This window comes from Moschus berezovskii, chromosome X, assembly GCF_049115385.1.
Source record: "Moschus berezovskii isolate FMDL1 chromosome X, NW_MosBer_1.0, whole genome shotgun sequence".
Lineage (NCBI taxonomy): Eukaryota > Metazoa > Chordata > Mammalia > Artiodactyla > Moschidae > Moschus > Moschus berezovskii.
The window spans coordinates 95,981,624-96,003,970 of NC_142488.1; the positions used below are offsets into that span (position 1 = coordinate 95,981,624).

The window sequence follows — 22,347 nt, forward strand, 5'->3', positions numbered from 1 at the left end:
CCTTTGACTCCAAGTGTGGGAAAGTCATCCAGACTGAGTCAGTAGAAGACTTTCTGGGATGTTCAGATTTGTGTAGCATTTGTCTCTTGTTTGTTTGCTTGCTTGCTTTTAATCGTGGATGGGCATGGACATGAATCTAGAGCTGCCAGTGAGCATACCCAGCCTTCCTTGGAGCAAATTACAAAAAGGATGGTGACCAATTAAGGTCACAGGGTGGTGTTCTTTCTTTTTCCTCAAAAAATTTGAGCACTGTTTTTTTTCTTTTTTTTTCACTTTCAAGCACACATGTTGGACAGATAAATCCCACCATGTTAGCTTGGCATGATGAAAAGTACATCCCAGTTCAATGCCCAGTAAAATGGAATTGGTCCTTATTCCCTTCTTGATATTTCATCAAACTTTCTCTTTAATCATGTGCATTGATTATCCATACTCTAAGGAGCATTAAGTATGTGTGTGTGTGTGTGTGTGTGTGTGTGTGTGTGTGTGTATGTGTTTGTGCACCCAACAAAAAGCAAAGGTAAAGAAAATTCTAGACACATGGAGAAGAAATCATTGTGTTCCATCAGAACAATGCTAAGTGTGTTCAGAGCTTAATGAAAATGGTCTTTATAACCAGAAAAACATAAGATAGGCAGCAGACATAGAAAATTAAGCTCAGTTCTAGTAATGAGGCTAAACCTTGTCAGTTCATATTTTAGAAAAAGTCTTTGTGGCAAAATGTACATATAACAGGAGCCTACAACCTTGATAGTATATTAAAAAGCAGAGACATTACTTTGCCAACAAAGGTCCGTCTAGTCAAGGCTATGGTTTTTCCCGTGGTCATGTATGGATGTGAGAGTTGGACTGTGAAGAAAGCTGATCGCCGAAGAATTGATGCTTTTGAACTGTGGTGCTGGAGACGACTCTTGAGAGTCCCTTGGACTGCAAGGAGATCCAACCAGTCCATTCTAGAGGAGATCAATCCTGGGTGTTCATTGGAAGGACTGATGCTAAAGCTGAAACTGCAGTACTTTGGCCACCTCATGCGATGAGTTGACTCACTGGAAAAGACTCTGATGCTGGGAAAGGTTGGGGGCAGGAGGAGAAGGGGACGACGGAGAATGAGATGGCTGGATGGCATCACCGACTCTGTGGACATGAGTTTGAGTGAACTCCGGATGTTGGTGATGGACAGGGAGGCCTGGCGTGCTGTGATTCATGGGGTCGCGGAGAGTCGGACACGACTGAGCGACTGAACTGTACTGAACTGATGCAGATTTTAATGATATAGAAACATTAGTTAACAGAGTCAAAACTTGTTGATACAGGAAGTGCTATAGGTTTGAATGTTTGTGTCCCCTCAGAATTTATATGTTGAAATCCTAACTCCTAAGGTGATGGGGGTCTTGGGTTGATTAGGTCCTGAGGGCAGAACTCTAATGAATGGGCTTAATGCTGTTATAAGAGACTTCAGAGAGCTTCTTCCACCATGTGGAGATACAGTGCAAAACGGGTGACCTGGAGGAGGGCCTTTTCCTGACCATGTTTGCAACATGATCTCGGACTTCCAGCTTCCAGAACTACAAGAAACATATTTCTGTTGTTTATAAGCCATGTGGTTTTTGGTATTTTTCTTACAGCAGCACGAATGGAATAAGACAGGAAATGATGCCTCAGACAGGAATGAAAATGGTTTCTGTTAAAAATGAAAAGCCAGAGATTAAGTTAGTTATTTACATCAAAGGAAAGCTCAAAAAAGAGCAGGCAAGGGGATTTCAAAATGAATAAAACCCCATTATTTGGCCACAACTCACTTTTTGTTTAGAGATTTAAAACAAGAAAAATCTGGGCAATTTCCTGGCAGTCCAGTAGTTGGTACTCTGTGCTTTCACTGCCTAGGGCATTGGTTCAATCCCTGGTCGGGGAACTCAGATCCCACAAGCTGTACTGCCAAAACAATGGCAACAAATCTATCCTCATAGTTTTGGAGGACAGAAGTCCAAAATTAGTATTACTGGGCTAAAATTAAGATATCACCTGGGCTGCATCCCTTCTGGAGGGTTTAGGGGAGGACAAGTTTCCTTGCCTATTCCAGCTTCAAGAGGCTGACTGCATTCCTAGGCTTGTGGCCCCTTCTGGCTCATGGATTGAGGCTTGTGGCCTCCATCTTCAAAGCCAGCACGGTAGCAACTTCCAAACTTTTTCTCACTTCTATCCTTGCATCTGTCGTAACATCTCTTTCTCTCATCCTTTTGCCTCCTTCTTTCCCTTGAAATGACACTTTTTTACAAAAAATTGTGGTAAAATATACATGATAGAATTCAGTTTTAACCAGTTTCAAGTATACAGTTCAGTAGCCTTACTTACATTCACAATGTTGTATAAGCGTTACCACTATGTATTTCTAGAACTTTCTTAGCATCTCGAATAGAAACTCTGTACTGATTAAACAATAACTCCCCATTTTCTTCTTCCCCCAGTCCTTGGTAACCTCTCTTATTCTTTCTGTCTCTGAGTTTACCTATTCTAGATACCTCCTGTAAGTCGAATCATACAGTACTTGTCCTTTTGGGTCAGGATTATTTCACATAGCATAATGTTTTCAAGGTTCATCCATGTTGCAGCATATATCAGAATTTTATTCCAATTTAAGGCTGAGTAATATTCCACTGTATGTGTATATCAGATTTTTAAAAATCCATTGATCTTACTGATGGACACTTGGGTTGCCCCCACCTTCTGGCTATTGTGAATAATGCTGCTGTGAACTTTGGTGTGTAAGTATCTGTTTGAGTCCCTGCTTTCAGTTCTTTTGGGAATATGCCTAGAAGTGGAACTGTTAGATAATATAGTAATTCTGTGTTTACTTACTTGAGAACCCAGCATCCTGCTTTCTGCACAGGCTGCACCATTTTACATTCCCACCAACAGTGTACAAGTGTCCTAGTTTCTGCATAACCTTGCCAACACTTGTCAGTTTCCATTAAGAAAAAAATCCATACCATTAGATGTGAAGTGGTTTCTCATTGTGGTTTTGATTTGCATTTCCCTAGTGACTAGTGTTGAGCATCTTTTCATGTGTTTATTGTCCATTTGTTTATCTTTTTTGGAGAAATGTGTATTCAAGTCCTTTCTCCATTTTTGCATTGTGTTGTTAGTGTTTTCTGTTCCTGGGTTACAAAACTTCTATATATCCTAGATATAAATCTGTTGTCAGATATTTGATTTAAAAATATCTTCTCCCATTCTGTACATTGTCATTTCACTCTCCTGATAGCGTGCTTTGATTCAGAAAAGTTTGTGATTTTGATGAAGCTCAATTTATGTTTTCTTTTGTTTCCTCATACTTTTGCTGTTGTATCCAAGAAATAACTGCCAAGTCTAGTGTCATGAACGTTCCTCCAGTGTTTTCTTAGAGTTTTATAGTTTTAGCTCTTATGTTTAGGTCTTAGATCCATTTTGAATTCACTTTAAAATATGGTATAAAGTAAGGGTGTAACTTCCTTTTTATGCATATGGATGTCCACCTTCCCCTGCACCATTTGTTGAGAAGACTTTTCTTTTCCCATTGAATAGGGTTGTCAGTGAAGCTCTTCTGTTGAGTTCTTATATTGAATCACTATGTTGTCTACCTGAAACTAATATTATATGTCCACATTTTATCCGTATAAAACCCCCAAAACAAGAAAGTATGCCTCAGGTGATGAATAGGATGCAGCTACAAGATAATGAGACTTTATTAAAGACATATGAAATCTGTAAAACTATCAAAACTATGAAAATATCAAGTTGCTCATATTTATACAAAGTCTAACATTTATTGAGCTGTTACTGTGCCTAGCACTGTTCAAAGGGATTTCATCTATTAATTAAATCTCAAAGTAACAACCCATCGGGAACAAGACAAGGATGCCTGTTTTCGCCACTCCTGTTCAATCTAGTATGGGAATTTCACTACACGGTAGGCATCAAGCTAATGGTACAGAAAGAGAACGCTTCACTGACAACTCCATCTACAGTAATCCCTGACCCAGTGTTCTGCTCTATTTATGTGATTATTTTCTTCAAAACACTCATCCCCATATGAAATTGCTCTGCTTATTCATTTATCTACTCATTGCCAGTTTTCCCAAACTAAAATGAAACTCCAGGGATCTTGCCATGGACCACACTTGGGAAAATGTTGACCAAACTGCTGACATTTGTGTAGCATTAATTTAATGCCTACCATGCAGAGTTCTCGGAGAAGGCAATGGCAAGCCACTCCAGTACTCTTGCCTAGAAAATCCCATGGATGGAGGAGCCTGGTGGGCTGCAGTCCATGGGGTCGCTAAGGGTCGGACACGACTGAGCGACTTCACTTTCAATTTTCACTTTCACACATTGGAGAAGGAAATGGCAACCCACTCCAGTGTTCTTGCCTGGAGAATCCCAGGGACGGGGCAGCCTGGTGGGCTGCCGTCTATGGGGTCACACAGAGTCGGACACGACTGAAATGACTTAGCAGCAGCAGCAGCAGCATGCAGAGTTCTATGATTTCTGGGATCTCCGTTAATGTAATTACTCCAAAATGCATTGGTCCTTCCCTCCCACATACAGTCACAGACTGTTTTCCCACATGGACACATACCTAAACTCCACAATACTCCTGGGTGGTCAGAAGCATTGGGTACTGTTATCCTGTTGTATAGAAGACAATGGAGGGAAGGGTGGTGACTTACCTGGAGTGTCCCGATGATGGGGCCCTATCTCTTCACTCTTGCTCCGGGAACCTGTCTAGCAGACTCAACATCACAGCTGGTTCTTGTCTACTGAATCCTGTTTCTGGGGCTCAGTGTCCACATCCTTCTGTGATGTCCCACTTTAAGGAAGAATACGGAGATAAGACAGCCCTTGGAACAGAGAGGAAAGTGAGAGGAGCGGAAAGTACATGAAACGCAGGGAAAAGGGTTGGGGACTCTCTGCCTGTCCCCTCTCAGTTCCCTGGAAGCTGTGCAATGATGTTTCCCCAGCTCCATCACACAGCCCCCTCCACACGCAGCCCCCTCCACACACTGTGAAACTATTTTGTAAAGAGTAAAAAATGTCTTTAAATGGTTTGTTTTCATTGATATCAACTCTTTTTGGGAAATGCATACGTTTTCAAGGGGCTTCCCTGGTGGCTCAGAGATTAAAGGACCTGGGTTCGATCCCTGGGTCTGGAAGATCCCCTGCAGAAGGAAATGGCAAGCCACTCCAGTATTCCTGCCTGGAGAATCCCATGGACAGAGGAGCCTGCTGGGCTACAGTCCGCGGGGTCGCAAAGAGTCGGACACGATTGAGCGACCTCACTTTCACTTTCACTTATGTATTCAAAGCAGTTCCAAATGCTGTTGACCACAAGTCTGCATTATTTTTATTCAGCCATCACTTCCCTCAACAGTGTAGGTTGACTGGTCCACACTGTGGAGGGGTCCCTCCCAGAGAGCAGGGTATTCACCCTCCATTACCCCACCCCTGCCCAGGCTTCTCAGACTTTCTCCCACCACCTGTCACCCTTTGTCCACAACACTGGACACAGCCTTTGAGACCCCGCTCCTATGCCCCATTGGTCTCTCAAGTCACCTTCCCCCTTGCCTTGTGCTCCTTTTTGCCCGCCCACCACCCACTGCCAAGGTACGGCCGACAGTGTTTCACCTTATGCAGGTCCCGGAGTACATGTGTCTATAGTCTTTTACAACTATCAGTTTTTTTCAGATAGAATTAAGAACCATTCTACACAGACATTCACAGGCTGCCTTTTAAGAAAGGGTATTGCTTTTTTTGCTTCTAGTTGACCTTGTTTGTCGAGTTTGACGATGGTGATACGTTGGTGCCACCTCGTGACAGAAACCTGAACTGCAGCTCGAAAAACCTCAGCGGAGCAGAGGCAGAAGGGAGGGAGGGGCTGCGGCTCACAGAGACCTGGAAGAGCTTTCTGGAAGCCTGAGTGGGGAGTGCGGACAGATTGCCATGGTACGAGGATATTGATGGCCTATAGACAGAAAGTGGGAGAAGGAAATGGCAACCCACTCCAGTGTTCTTGCCTGGAGAATCCCAGGGACGGGGGAGCCTGGTGGGCTGCCGTCTAAGCGGTCGCACAGAGTCGGACACGGACACGACTGAAGCGACTTAGGAGCAGCAGCAGCAGCAGCAGACAGAAAGTGAAGACTCCGTCTACCTTAAAGAGAAAGGTCGATGTGAGTAGAAGTAAGGTAAGGTATTATTTTCATTTCTATTTTACTGGTCCATAAATTGAAAAATTAATGGAACAATAGAAAATAGTGATATAACCCCAATTATAATTAGAAATTTAGACCATAACAAAAGCAGCATTACAAATCAGTGGAGATATGATGGAGCATTAAGAAGTGGTTTTGAGATAACTAGATAACCATCAGGTTAAAAAGATAAAAAGGGATCCATTTCTATATCTTATAGCAGGATACATTCCAAAAAGGTTCTGAATGAAATATGAAAGGAATGTCCATACAAGTATTAGAAGAAAAATAAAAGAAATGTTCATACAAGTATTGGAAGAAAACAGAGGGGAATTCTATGATCTGGAAGCAGAGGAAATTTTCCTAAGTATACATCAATATCCAGGAGCGTTAAGGAAGAAGGTGGACATATTTGAGGACATAAGAATGACAACTCTGCATGGCAAAAATACACTAGCCAATTAAAGACACTGGGGAAAACATTTGCAGCTAACATCTTTACCAAAGCATTACTATCCCTCCAATATAAACACTTATCAATATAAAAGCATGGGAAAACCCTATCAAAGTTAACAGAAAAAAATAGATTGTCTTTAAACCTATGAAAAGTCTCTGGCTTGTTTTAATTAAGTTAAAGTGAAGTGGCTCAGTCGTGTCCGACTCTTTGCAACCCCATGGACTGTGGCCTACCAGGCTCCTCCGTCCGTGGGATTCTCCAGGCAAGAGTACTGGAGCGGGTTGCCGTTTCCTTCTCCAGGAGATCTTCCCAACCCAGGGATCGAAGCCGGGTCTCCCGCATTGCAGGCAGAGGCTTTACCATCTGAGCCACTAGGGAAGCTCTGTTTTAATTAAGAGAGATGCAATTAACAGTACAGTAAAATACTGTTTTTTTTACTCTTAGATTAGCAATGATCCAGATGTTTGTCAACACAGTGGGTGAGGATGTGGAAAACCATGTCCTTTTGCACCCTGCTCACAGGGATGCAAAATGGTGCGCTCACTGTTGTAGGCTTAATGGTCTGCAAAGATAGCAGGTTCTAACTCCTGGAACCTCTAAACATTGCCTTATATGGAAAAGGGTGTTTGTAGAGATAATTGAATTAAGGATCTTAAAATTGGGAGATTACTTTAGATTTTCCACAAGGGCTCTAAAGGCAAACCCAAGTGTCTTTATAAGAGAGGAGTAGAGGGACAGTTGACACAGAGAGAAGAGAAGGCAGTGTGGCCAAGGATGCAGATGCTGGAGTGATGGAGCCACACACTAAGGAATGCTGGTAGCCAACCAAAGCTGAAAGAGGCAAGGAGGCTCCCTTATAGTCCCAGAAAGAAGTTAAGTCTGCCAACACCTTGATTTTGGCCCACTGAAGCTATTTTTGGACTTCTAGCCTCCGGAACTCTGAAATAATATTTCTGTTGTTTAAGGACACTAAGTTTGTAGTAATTTATTTTAGTAGTCATAGGAAACAAACGCACTCAAATGGTGGGGAATTTTACATACCTTTACCCTTTGACTCACAGGTCTTGTATAGGAATATCCTGATGATATATTGGCAGTGACAGAAAAAGATTTTAGATATAATAAAAATACAGATATGGATATTCACTCTGGCACTGTTTGAACAGCAAAAGAATGGCAGCAACTTAAATTTCATCAGTTATGTGATGGATGAATAAAGTACCAAATAACCACACAAAGGTGTACACTAAGTAAGGTATAAAGAATGATGAAAATTTCCACATAGGCTATGGAAGGATCTCCAGAATCAAGGTCTATATGGGTGTATTGTTTACTTACATTTTGAAAAAGTTGCAGGATATAAAATTAATACCCAGAAATCCCTTGCATTCCTATACACTAACAATGAGAAAACAGAAAGAGAAATTAAGGAAACAATGCCATTCACCATTGTGATGAAAAGAATAAAATACTTAGGCATAAATCTACCTAAAGAAACAAAAGACCTACAAAGAAACAAAAGGCGAAGGTGGGATGATTTGAGAGCATAGCATTGAAACATGCATATTACCATATGTGAAATAGACCACCAGTCCAAGTTCGATGCCTGAAACAGGGCACTCAAAGCTGGTATTCTGGGACAACCCAGAGGGAGGGGGATGGGGATTCGGGATGGGGGACACATGTCCACCTGTGGCTGATTCTTGTCAAAGTATGGCAAAACCCACCACAATATTGTAAAGTAATTAACCTCCAATTAAAATAAATAATTTTTTAACTAAAAAAATGTAGATGGATGGAACCTGTGTCCCCTGAATTGGAAGGCTGATTCTTAACCACTGGACCACCAGGGAAATCCCTACACTTCTGTTTCTTCTCCAAGGTGCAGCTAACATCTCTGGATATTACAGGTAAAACAAATATAGAACTCTGAAAGGTAGAAAGAAAAAAGAGAGTATCTTGGGACTTGGGGACCCAAGGTATGACATGCATTGAATTCCTTTGGTTTTATTTCTGTCTCGTCTGTCCTAGGTGGGGTGCTGGAAGAGCAAGTGACTCACAAATGTCAACAGGAAAAAGCAAGAATTGCTCCAGACACAGGACCAGAAAAGAAAGAAAGCTTTTAGACAATAACTGCCCTAACATCACAGAGTTAAACACATCTGTGCCCTCACCATGGCAGCAAAGACTGAGTGGGAAATGTGGATTCCACGCTCACTGGATTGTAACCAGGTACCCCTCCCCCACTCTTTGGGATGGTATCAGAGAAGACCCCATGGGAAAGAGGGACTGTCATCCCCACCTGGTGGAAATGAGCACCCACCTTACTGCCCTGCACAGTGTCGAGGGAGGCCACATAGACAGCAGTAAGGAAGTGTCTTTCCCTACCTTCCAGGGTGGTATCAGTGGAAGGCTGGTGGGAGTGAAATTCTACTTTACCCAAGCAGTAGTAACGAGGCACCACTTCCCTTCCACTCCCATCCCTGTCCCTCCCCATGTTAATAAAGATTGAGTGGGAAGCCTGGACTTTTATCTTCTTTGCCATCTGTCTCTGTGGTTAGGAATGCATGCTTGGAGGCATTAACATCCATGGAGAGGATCCTGATACCTCACCAGCAAGGTTGTGGTGAGGAGTAAATTCAGCCAACAAGGTGAGAAACCTATCCCTTGGCCAAGTTTTTTTTTTTAAGCTTCATGAATATTAGCTGTCTGTCCCCCACAGATCGCAGAACTCATGTAGCTTCTTTATCTGCGCCTCCTCAACTAGGGCCTTTAACCTGGATGCAGGTCAGAATCACCAGCACTGAAACACGTACATTACCATATGTGAAATAGATCACCAGTCCAAGTTTGATGCATGAAACAGGGCACTCAAAGCCAGCTCACTGGGACAACCCTGAGGGATAGGATGGGAAGGGAGGTCAATGTATGGCAAAAACCACTACGATATTGTAAAGTAATTAGCCTCCGATTAAAATAAATAAAAAAAGAATCACCTTGGGAATCCTTTCCTAAACCCTCCCTCACCTCACATTTTCTTGTTGGTGGAAATAGGACTTCTGTATCCAAGGCCATTGAAGTTATTCCGCTGTAATAACATGGGCATCAGAAAATGGATATGCTGATTTGGCATCAACAGTGTATTCCCGTGTCCATTGCCCCTTCATTGCTCCAACACCATCTATTACCATCCTATGTCTTTGTGGTGAATCTGATTGCTCATTTCCCCAGACCTGGCCTATAGGAAGGGTCATCTAAGATGGCTGATCTGAAGAGGGAAGGTCTTTCATTCTGCTGAGAAGGGACATAGTGGTGGCTCAGACAGTAAAGAAATCTGCGTTCAGTGCGAGAGACCTGGGTTCGATCCCTGGGTCAGGAAGATCCCCTGAGACGGGCATGGCTACCCACTCCAATTTTCTTGCCTGGACAAGCCCGTGAACAGAGGTGCCTTGGTGGGCTTACAATCCATGGGGTCGCAAAGAGTCGGACATGACTAAGCGACTAAGCACACATAGTGCCCGGGCACACACTTACAGCCTGGCGGTTACCATAGAAACGTGACGTCAGCAAGGCGACCTTGACGACTTTTTAATGGAGACAAAAGCGCCCGCTGGCGGCGAGGAGAGCACGTTTCGCCTTCAGTTGTTGGGAACTGAGTTGGGAGGGTGAGGACCTACGGTGGGCGCTGGACCCCCCTGGGGTGTGGGAGACAAGGGATCCGCATTCAAGCCGCCGCTTTCCCGCCTTGGGGCTCGGTGCCCCGCTGTCTCGTAGGTAAAGCGTGGGGTCCCGCCCGGCCCCAGTGAGTGCGGTGTCCTGCTCCAGGGGTGTCGTGGAGCCACTATCCTCCTAAAGGCAGGAGCGCGGGAGGTGAGACAGGTAGCGACTCTCTCTGGCCTCAGCTTTACCCCTCTGTAAAATGGGGCTAAGAATGCTTTCCCCACAGGATCGCTGAGAACGTTCAGTGATAACACATGAGTAAGCCGATGGCCCTCTGGTTATTGTGGGATCATGAACGTCTTTATGACTTCAGGCCACTTTTTATACCGTTTCCACTTTGTTGTTAAGGGCCAGATGAGGAAAGGAGAAGAAAAAGTCCGTGGTGGGAAACTCGTTGTAACATCTGGTTGTTAGGATCACTACCCAATGGTTTCAATGTCATTGTCACTAAGACAGTACCTAGCACGGCGCGTGGCGCACCGTTAGGCCAGTAAACCATGGGGAGTGCTGGATGTGTCTCTCCCTGTGCAGCCCTCATGCCTGTGGCCTTGCTCATATCAGGTGTCTGAAGGAGACCGCTTCTGAGGAGCAGTGTCCTGCTGGCTGATGGAGCTTCTACTTCTACTCCGTTCAAGGGCAGCGGTCCTCAGGAGACCCCAACACTTCACATCTTCAGTTGGATATGAGGCCTGACTCAAGTGAGTTCCTAGATCTGATAAAAGCATGTTGTGAAATAGCTCCTGTAAGCTTCTAGCCTAGAAATAGAGACGCCACTTTGATCTCATCATGGGAAAGAGATTTAGCAAGTGGAATATCATTCCATCAGGTGCTAGCTTCATGCATAGTAGTAGTCCTGAGGCCCATCTGAGAGAAGACTTTTTTTTCTTTTTGGTTGAGAAAAGCAGTGAATTGTCCAGTTGATGAAGGAACTTACTTAGTCTTAAACAAGCATTTGTAATAAATATACCAAATAGTTTTCACTGTACAAATAATAATCATTTCCCATGAATCTCTCAGATGAATGTGGAAATATACAGTTGTTAGCTCTACTAGCAATTTAAGATTGTAATCTAGATTGTTCTCTGCTGACCATGTTTTTTTGTTGCATCATATATTGAAATTTTTCAAAAAGGCAGAAAATTTTCAAGTGTTAGTGTATTTATTTATTGTTTGGCTACACCTCATGGCAGGTGGGAATCTTAGTTCCCCAACCAAGAATCAAAACCATGCCCTCCACAGTGGAAGTGCAGTCTTAACCACTGGACCACCAGTGAAGTCCACGTGTTAGTCTAAAATGTCAATTTTGCAACTTCATATGTAAAAATTATCATCGTAGAGTTTACTCTCTCATAATGATACTCAGCCTCATTCTCCAAAAGAACCAGTTACTCTTAAATACCATTATGATTATTTTCCTAGAATATAATATTTTTATTTCTGTATTTCAGATAGAAATGGATATCAGCTTTCACTAAATACTTGGATACATTTCATTGCAAATGATTGTTTCTCTTTTGGTTATGTGTTGTGTGGACCAATTTGATAAAATATGGAGTGAACCTGTAAATACTATAAGAGCCTAATTGTGGGAATCTTTCAACTGATTAATTGTATCAGAGAATTTTAAATATATAGATATATTCCAAATATTTTATTGAGGTATGGTTAACATACAATATAATGTACATATTTAAAGTATATGCTTTGATGTTTAGATATAGGTATGCACCTGTGAATCCAAAACTACAGTCCAGATAATGAACATATCCGTCACCTTAAAAAGCATCCTAGTGCTCCTTTGTGATCTACCCACCTCTCTCTCTGCATCACCCCACTCCTTTCCCAGATAACTAGTGACCTTCTGTCACTATAGATTAGTTTTCTTTTCCTATAATTTTGTATGAATGGAATCATACAATGTATATTTTTTGTCTTCTTTCCTTCGACCTAATTATTTCTGAATTTATCCTTCTGTTACACATACAAATACTTCTTTCTTTTTAATGTTGACTAATATTCCATTATACGACTATACCACAATTTGTTTTATCCATTGATCTGTTAATGGGTATTTGAGTGGTTTCCAATTTGGGACTCTGCTAAATAAAGCTGCTACTAACATTTGTATATTAGTCTTTGTATAGACATAGACTTTCTTCCTCTAGGGTAAATGGCTGGATAATGTGATGGATGTGAAGTTAATGTTATAGGAAACCACGAAACTTTTCCAAAGTGGCTGCACCATTTTTCACAGCCAACAGCAGTGTACAACAGTTCCATCCTCCACAACCTTGCCAAGACTTTGGTCAGTCTTTTAAATTGTGTCCTTTCTCAGAGAGGTATAGTGGTCGCACATAGTTTTCATTTATATTTCCCTAATGGCTTTGAATATTTGACAAAAGATGATTAGCGTCTTTTCATGTACTTATTTGACATTTGTATATCTACTCTGGTGGAGTGTCTATTCAAATATTTTGTCCATTTATTTGTTAGAGTGTCTGTTTTCCTATTTACCTGTGTGAAATTTTCTATATTCTGGGTACAAGACTTTTATCAGATATGCGATTTGCAAATATTTCCTCCCAGTGAGTGGCTTGCCTTTTAATTCTCTCAACAGAGTCTTTGGAATGGGAAGATGTTGAAGTTTGGGGGATCCCAATTTATTTGTCCGTTCACTTATGGATTGTAGTTTTGGTTTTGCATCTATGGAATCTTACCTGACCTAAGGTCACAAGGATTTTCTCCTGTGTTTTCTTCTAGAAGTTTTATGTTTTATATTTGGGTCTGTGCTCAATTTTGAGTTGACTTTGGTATGAGGTGCATTACTCAGATCAAAATTTATATTTGTGCACGTGGATATTCATCTGTCCCAGCCCCATTTGTTGAAAAAGCTATCTTTTCTTCATTGAATTGCCATTACAGCTTTGTCGAAAATCAGCTGTCTGAGTCCAGAAATGGACTCCTTGTTCTATTCTATTGATATCCTTGTCTTCCTTGATGGCAGTAAGTACCACACTGTCTTGATTACTGAAGATGTATGATGATTCTTTATGTCTTTGATCCTCCAGCTTTGTTCTTTTTCAAAGTTGTTTTTCATAGTTTAGGTCCTTTGCATTTAAATGTGAATTTTAGAATCAGTCTGTCACTTCATGGCAGATAGATGGAGAAACAGTGAAAACAATGACAAACTTGATTTGTGGGGGCTCCAGAATCACTGCAGACGGTGACTGCAGCCATGAAATTAAAAGACGCTTGCTCCTTGGAAGAAAAGCTATGACCAACCTAGACAGCATATTAAAAAGCAGAGACATTACTTTACCAAGAAAGGTCTGTCGAGTCAAAGTTATGGTTTTTCCTGTAGTCATGTATGGATGTGAGAGTTGGACTATAAAGAAAGCTGAGTGCCGAAGAATTGATGCTTTTAAACTGTGGTATTGGAGAAGCCTCTTGAGAGTCCCTTGAACTGCAGGGAGATCCAACCAGTCCATCCTAAAGGAAATCAGTCCTGAATATTCATTGGAAGGACTGATGTTGAAGCTGAAGCTCCAGTACTTTGGCCACCTGATGCAAAGTGCTGACTCATTTGAAAAGACCCTGATACTGGGAAAGATTGAAGGCGCGAGGAGAAGGGGATGACAGAGGAGGAGATGGTTGGATGGCATCACCGACTCAAAGGACATGAGTTTGAGTAAACTCCGGGAGTTGGTGATGGACAGTGAGGCCTGGCGTACTGTAGTCTTTGGGGTTGCAAAGAGTTGGACACAACTGAGCGAGTGAACTGAACTGAAATGAGAGAACCAGTTGTGATATTGAGTCTCCTAGACACGTTCCTGGAGCAAGAGTGAAACGATTGGGCCCCGTCATTGGGACACTTTAGGTAAGTCCCTACCCTTTCCCATGCCTTGTCTATACAACAGGATAATGCTCCCAACCATACAGAATTATTGTGGAGTTTAATTGTGATCATGTGAGAAAGCAATCAGTAGTTGTAGGTGGGAGGGAAGGGTCAGTGTACTGCATTGACAGACAAACCCCAGACATATTAGAACTCTACATGGCAGACATTAAAGTAGTGCTACACAAATGTCACATGTTTAGGTCAGGATCTTTTCAGATGTGGTCCGTGGACCACTTTAACAAAATTGTCAGAGGTGCTTATTGAAATTGCCAATTTCTTGGCTCGGTCTAGATCTGAGGGGACATGGGATGGAAAGCGTCAAACAGTTGGTTCTGGCATCAGTTCAGTGTCTACTCATAAATAGAGTAGAAAACTTTGGGTCAGAGGTTCCTGTCCATGGGGTTGTCAGTGAAGCTCTTCCTTAGGAAGTGACATTTGAGCTGAGCCCTGAAAGACAAGCAGATGCCAGGCCTGAGCAGGCCTTTTTGTCAGCAGCCTTTCACTGTGTGTGCCCCAGTTATTCCGGGAGGAGATGACCAGCTTGACTGATTGGAGCCCTGCAGACCAAGTGTGGAGTGGTAGGAGATGAGGTCAAAAAGCCAGATAGGAGCCGATCCAGTGACTGTAAGGTGAGGTGAAAGTATTTACACTCACACGTTTTATAAGTGACAGATCTTACATTTGGCCCTGATCTGTCTCCAGAGCCCACACTCCTAAAAGTGAAAGTGTTAGTCGCTTCTGTCGTGTCCGACTCTTTTTGACTCCATGGGCTGTAGCCCGCCAGGCTCTTCTGTCCATGGAATTCTCCAGTCATGAATACTAGAGTGTGTCGGTATTCCCTTCTCCAGGGAATCTTCCCGACCCAGGGATCAAAACCGGGTCTCCTGCACTGCAGGCAGATTCTTTATCGTCTGAGCCATCACACTGCTAACTGGTACAGTTATGAAGAAGAAAAAGACGTGCTGATAGTGACTGATGTTAGGCCGAGACCGTATCTGTTTGGATGAAGACTATGTTTCAATAGCTGTTGTCCATTTATCGAGGGTATTTATTTAAGAAAAATGAAAAGATAATAATTATAAAAACAAAAAAGTAATAATTATTACAGTTACTATGCATTAGACAATTTGGCTGTTAAAATAGTTATTTGGACTCCCATGGTGAATTCTTTTCCTTTTATGATTTCAGAGTGCTTGTCGAATGGTGATCTGATTGCTCTATGTATGAGGTTTTCCTGGTTGGGCATCAGGGATAGTCTGAATCACTTGACAGGTGAGACCAGAGGAAGTGTGGTGACCTACCCAGGGTCACATAGGGGACATAGGGTTAGTGGGTTAGGTCTTCCCCTTGGGTGACTCCTGTCTACCACCCAGTTTTTTGTCCATCAGACATGGCTCTAGCCTGTGTATATGTAGTAAATCACTTCTTGACTCAGAGGATACATGCTTCTTTGAGGTTAACCTGCAGGTAACATAGAACAATACTAAGTGCCTTCAATTAAAAGGTACTTCTTCTTCCCCAAACTCAGCTGGGAGATTAGAAGAAAAATTCCTGAAATCTTACGGCATATACTCTTTTGTGTCTGGCTCCTTTCAGTGAACATAGTGTGTGTGTGATTTATATTACTGTTGTCTGTAGTGGTAGATCATTCATTCTCATTGGTGTACAGTGTTATATTGTGTGGATATTTCACAATATATGTATTTATAATGGAGGTTTGGGTATTTCCCAGTTTTTGACTTACTGTCAATAATGTTGCTATGAATGATCTTGTGCATAGCTTTTGGGTAGATGTTTATTTTCTTTCTCTTGGGCGTGGACCTAAGAGAGGCATTTCTACATCGTAGGACTGAGCTCGGTAGGATTTGCCAAGTAGTTGTCAAAGGGTTCTTTTCAGTCTATATTCCCTATCATCTGCAACACTTGGTAGTTTCCATGTTTCTCATATTTGATGTTCAGGTAAGCATGCTATAGTATCTTACTGTGGTTTTAACTGTGATTTCTCTGAAGTCATAAGTGTCGTGTATATAAAAAAGGCCTCCTTTTTTTTTAACCTTCCACCCATTTGCTTAAGAAATTGCATCTTTTGTCCTGTGGAGTTTATATCCCTCATTCAGTTGATTATATCCTTATTATTGTGTTGTTTGTATTCCTCTGCCTTCCTCCTCTATTACTGTAAAAGTGGTGATTAGATTTAGAGGCTTGACCAGTTCACATTTTTTGGTAAGAATGCTTCACTTTTAATGTTGTACATCTTTTAATCTTACACCAGGAGGCTCATTCTGTCTGGCTGTCTCTTCTGACACTAAATTGATCACTGGATTCAGGTGTTATCAACCTGACCTATCCATTAGAAAGTATCCCATCTGCTTCTTACCTCGTGTTTTTTTGTAGCCTCCCAACATAGTTGGCTAGATCTGCTTGTCATTAACATCTGTAAAAAGGTGATGTGCAAGTTCTGTGATTTCTTAGGCATTTATTAGCCAGAATTCTTCTATAAAACGAACTTCCCCTCATCAACAGTTAGGTTACTCTGAGGTATAGTTTGCACAGGAAGGGCAGAATTAATGTTTTTAATTCTTTTGCAGTATTTCCCGTTTTTGAAAGAATGAGCCTTTTCCCTGGGATCCTCCAAAGGTGAGCAGTGAGTTGGTTTTGTGTTCTGCTTTTCTTTTAGATTGTCATCATGACTCCCAGGCATGTATATATTTGTCCATTGTAGTCATTATTTTCCTTGGTGTCAAGTTGTTCTATCTTTGACCGGTGGGAGGCCCTTTCAAGCTGGCTTCTGAGTCCTTCTGATGTGCTTTCTGGTATGAGAGTGTGGTCTAGACACATGTGGTACACAGTTCCTTCTTTGGAGCTAGAATCATCCATTTCTCCAAAGGCGCCTGGTCTCCTTTAGTGGGATAGGTGCTTAGAGGGTTCAGTCTGGGGGCTAGAATCATTCATTGCTACTTGATTGATCATAGTTGTTTCGTCCTGAGAAAACCACTGTAAGTTGAAAATGCATTTAATACAGCAAACATACCAAATCTAACCTACCTTAAACATGCTCAGAGCACTTATATTAGCCTACAGTTGTGCAAAATCATCAACCACAAAGCCTATTTTATCATAGAGTGTTGAATATCTCATGTACTTTATTGAATGCTGGTCTGAGGTGAAAAGCAAAATGGCTGTGTGGGTACAGATTGGTTGGAAGAGTCCTGGTTGTTTACCCTCATGATCTTGTGACTGACTGGGAGCTGTGGCTCAATGCCACTGACCAGCATTACAAGAGAGTATCGTATCACATATCTTGAGCTCAGGGAAAGATCAAAATTCAAAATTTGTAATGCAGTTTCTACTAAGTATATATGATACCGTCTCACATCCTTTGGTTTCAACTTGAAGGATTCTCTTTAGCAATTTTTACAAGGTAGGTCTAATTGTGATGGACTCCCTCAGGTTTTGTTTATCTGGGATGGTCTCTATTTCTCCTTCATTTGAGAAGGAAAGCTTTGTCAGATAAAGTATTCTTGTTGGGGATTTTTTTCTCTCAACACTGAATGTCTCATCCGACTCCCTTCTAGTCTTCTGAGAAATCCACTTATAATTTTATGAGATCTCTCTTGATACGTGGTGATCCACTTTCTCTTGCTGGTATCCAGATTTTCTCATTGTCTCTACTTTTGACAGTTTGTCATAATGCTTGTTTGTGTTCATCCTAGTTGAAGTCACAGCTATGGTTTTTCCAGTAGTCATGTATGGATGTGAGAGTTTGACTCTAAAGAAAGCTGAGTGCCGAAGAATTGATGCTTTTGAACTGTGGTGTTGGAGAAGATTCTTGAGAGTCCCTTGGACTGCAAGGAGATCCAACCAGTCCATCCTAAGGGAAATCAGTCCTGAATATTCATTGGAATGACTGATGTTGAAGCTGAAACTCCAATACTTTGGCCACCTGATGTGAAGAGCTGACTCATTTGAAAAGACCCCGATGCTGGGAAAGATTGAGGGCAGGAGGAGAAGGGGACGACAGAGGATGAGATGGTTGGATGGCATCACCGACTCAATGGACACGAGTTTGAGTAAACTCCGGGAGTTGGTGATGGACAGCGAGGCCTGGCGAGCTGCAGTCCATGGGGTCTCAAAGAGTTGGACGAGACTGAGAGACTGAACTGAACTGAACTGAAATAGTTGAAGTCATTTGAGCTTCTTGAATTTGGATGTCCATTTTGTGAAATTCGTGGCCATTATTTCCTCAAATCAACTCTCTGCCCTCTTCTCTCCCTCTCCTCCTTCTTGGAGTCCTATAATGTATATACTGATCTTCTTCCTGGTGTACTTTGAATCTCTTAAGCTTTCTTCACTTTTCTTAATTGTTTTTTTCTTTTTGTTCCTCTGACTCCATGCTTTCAAATGACCTATCTGCAAGTTTGCTGATTCTTCTGCTTGATCAAATATTCTGTTGTTGTTGTTGTTGAGTCACTAAGTCGTGTAGACGCTTTGCGACCCCACGGACTACAGCACTCCAGGATTCCCTGTCCTTCACCAACTCCCGGAGCTTACACAAACTCATGTCCATTGAGTGAGTGATACCATCCAGCCATCTCATCCTCTGTTATCTCCTTTTCCTCCAGCTTTCAGTCTTTCCCAGCATCAGAGTTTTTTCCAGTCAGTTGGCTCTTTGCATCACGTGACCAAAGTATTGGAGCTTCAGCTTCAGCATCAGTCCTTAAGTGAATATTCAGGGTTGATTTTCTTTAGGATTAACTGGTTTGATCTTCTCGCAGTCCAAGGAACTCTCAAGAGTCTTCTCCAACACCACAGTTCAAAAGTATCAATTCTTCAGTGCTCAACTTTCTTTATGGTCCAACTCTCACATCTGTACATGACTACTGGAAAAACCATAGCTTTGACAATATGGACCTTTGTCGGCAATGTCTCTGCTTTTTAATATTACACTGTGTAGGTTTGTCATAGCTTTTCTTCCAAGGAGCAAGTGTATTATTTTAATTTCATGGCTTCAGTCTCTATCTGCAGTGATTTTGGACCCGAAGAAAATGAAATCTGTCGCTGTTTCCGTTGTTTCCCGGTCTATTTGCCATGAATTGATGGGACCAGAAGCCATGATCTTCGTTTTTTGAATGTTGAGTTTGAAGCCTGCTTTTTCACTCTCCTCTTTCACCTTCATCAAGAGATTCTTGAGTTCCTCTTCGCTTTCTGCCGTAAGGCTGGTGTCATCTGCATATCTGAGGTTATTGATATTTCTCCCGGCAATCTTGATTCCAGTTTGTGCTTCATCCAGCCTGGCATTTCACGTGATGTACTCTGCATACAAGTTCAATAAGCAGGGTGACAGTATACAGCCTTGATGTACTCCTTCTCCAATTTTGAACCAGTCCATTGTTCCAGGTCCAGTTCTAACTGTTGCTTCTTTGCCTGCATACAGGTTTCTCAGGAGGCAGGTCAGGTGGTCTGGTATTCTCATTTCTTGAAGAATTTTCCACAGTTTGTTGTGATCCACATAGTAGAAGGCTTAGTCAAGGAAGCAGATGTTTTCCTGTAATTCTCTTGCTTTTTCTATGATTCAACAGATGTTGGCCATTTGACCTCTGATTCCTCTGCCTTTTCTAAATCCAGCTTGTACATTTGGAAGTTCTCAGTTCACGTACTGTTGAGCCTAGCTGGGAGGATTTTGAGCATTACCTTGCCAGCATGTAAAATGAGTGCAATTGTGCGGTAGTTTGTACATTCTTTGGCATTGCCTTTCTCTGAGAGATGAATGGAATGAAAACTGACCTTTTCCAGTCTATGGCCACTGCTGAGTTGTCCTAATTTGCTGTCTTATTGAGTGCAGCACTTTCATGGCATCATCTTTTTGGATTTGAAAAAGCTCAGCTGGAATTCCATCACCTCCTATAATGAAATTTTCAATTCAATTATTGTATTCTTCAGCTACATAATTTGTTTGGTTCTTTTTTTTTTTAATTTCTATCCCTGTTGATATATTCATTTCGTTCATGATCACTCTCCTGATTTTGTTCGTTGTCTTTGATGATAATTTTGAATTCTCTGTCACATAATTTTCGATCATTTATCTATCATTCATTTCTCTAGATTTATTTTGTTCCTTTGATTGGGCCAGGTTTCTCTGCATGCCTTTATTACTTATTTTCTGGGATTTGAAAAAGCAGTCTTCTCCCTTAGTCTTTTATAAAACCTATTTTTTTTTTTATTTGACTCTGTCAGTTCTTAATTGAGCATACTGGATCTTTGTTGTGGCACTCGAGCTTAGTTGCTCCATGGCATGTAGGATCTTAGTTCCCTGACCAGGGATCGAACCCATGTTCTTTGCATTGCAAGGTGGATTCTTAACCACTGGACCACCAGGGAAGTCCCCTGCTCCAAGTCTTCATGGACTAGTTTTATACAGGGTAAGATCATCTCCAGCCCAGCCTGGCTGGAAATTCTGGGGGCCTTAACAACACTTTTTGGAGGATGCATATTCTCCAGCTTTGTTCAGGTAATTTCCCAATTTGAGAGATTTGCTGGACTTCTTTTCTTCATTGGAGTTTGTAATCTCTTTCGCTCTCTGATGTCTGTGGTCCTGCAGGATCTCTGGTTGCACAATAAGCTGCAGAGCTCTCATTTTTCTCAGTGGCCCCCAGGCATCCAGAGTAGGCTGATTCCCTGTCAGGAACTAGTCCCTTGGGCAGCACCTGAAGAGACTCCATGTTTGATGTATGAACCACTTTTCCTCCTAAGAGAAAAGCTGCACTTGGCTAACTGGTTGCCAAAACTGGTGGGCGTGCTTTCAATTTAAGGAGCTTTATTTGGAGGGAACAGAAAGCCCACCCAATAATAACAATGACTGTAGAAATCATAATGTTCCATTTAGGGATGATAAGAATGATAAATATTTATTGCTGACTTCCTCAGTGCCCAACAGTGGTATAAGTGCTCAAAGTATACTTACTTGTTTCTTCCTCACTATAACCTGTGAGGAGACTTTAAGCATGAGGGAACTGAGGCACAGTGAGGGCAGGGCTAGCAGGTGGTGGGGCTTTGATTTGAATACAGGTTTGTAGTCCCTGAGCCCTTCATCTAAGCAGTGTACGCTACTGCCTTTCAGATGAGAAGAGCCTACTTTTTCAATCAAGGTAACACAAAGTCAAACACAGTAAAGTACCATGTTTTTCTCCTAATTAACTAAGCAGAGATTTAAATATTGATAATAATTAATGTAGTGTAGAATTTGGGGGCCTGTGACCTGTCCTACCAGTAGGGACTCCCCCAATATCTCGCCTCCCATTCTATGCTTCTGGGTGTTCCTTTTCTAAAGTTGAGTTGCTTTCTTGTAGGTTTCCTGTAAGGCTAAGAATGCTTAAATTTCTCAGAACTTTCTTATTTTAAATGATTGAAACAGTGTGTGCTGTGGGGTGTTTAGTAGAGTAAAAAATTAATTACTAAAAAGGGAAAGAAAATATCCTGAAACATATTACGAAAAGAAAAGCCTCGCTAAGATTTTCATTTGTATCCTATCCTTTTCTTTAAAAGAAAAAAACTTGTCATTGGAGTCTAGTTGATTTACAGTTTTGTGTTAGTTTCAGGTGTACAGCAAAGTGAATCAGTTATTTGTATACATTTATCATACTCTAGAAATTTTCTCTTGCTGTTATTTATACATTTGTGCATGTGTGTCTGTATTTACATATTTACGTATAAAAGATAAGTTCTCATCATACATTGAGTTTTGTGACCCACTCACCTTCTGTCAGCATACCTCCAGAGTCAGTGATTAAAAATCAGTTTATACCACAGGGATGGTAGAAATGCTCATAGCCAGTGAAGATATAAGCAAAGAAATAAAAACGACTAAAATACATTTAACCAAATGCTTTTTATGTATTGACTCATTGTGCTCACAACAGTACTATGAATTAGATATGGTGTTAACCCACATTTCATAGATGAAATGATAAGGGACAGAGACATAAGGACTTAGCTCAGGACTGCACAGTTTGGGAACAGAGCATTTTGGGTTTGTACCCAGTTTCTCATGC

The 22,347-nt window shown here is 41.7% G+C and overlaps 1 long non-coding RNA gene across 17 annotated transcripts in view; it reads left to right on the forward strand.

The window, feature by feature from the left end:
• Window positions 1–5,926: 5,926 nt before the first annotated feature.
• LOC148773394 (uncharacterized) overlaps window positions 5,927–22,347 on the forward strand; it is a 34,948-nt gene continuing 18,527 nt past the window's right edge. For 6 of the 17 annotated variants that reach the window (XR_016036870.1, XR_016036869.1, XR_016036874.1 and 3 more), the window contains exons 1-6: window positions 6,080–6,218; window positions 8,473–8,591; window positions 8,713–8,913; window positions 9,243–9,332; window positions 10,963–11,099; window positions 16,888–16,936. This is a non-coding gene — a long non-coding RNA (uncharacterized LOC148773394). Of the gene's footprint in view, window positions 6,219–8,472; window positions 8,592–8,712; window positions 8,914–9,242; window positions 9,333–9,448; window positions 9,668–10,455; window positions 10,561–10,962; window positions 11,100–11,849; window positions 11,869–12,566; window positions 14,279–14,816; window positions 14,929–15,487; window positions 15,572–16,887; window positions 16,937–22,347 lie in introns of those variants that run through there. The other 11 variants (XR_016036877.1, XR_016036880.1, XR_016036881.1 and 8 more) reach the window with 8 other exon arrangements.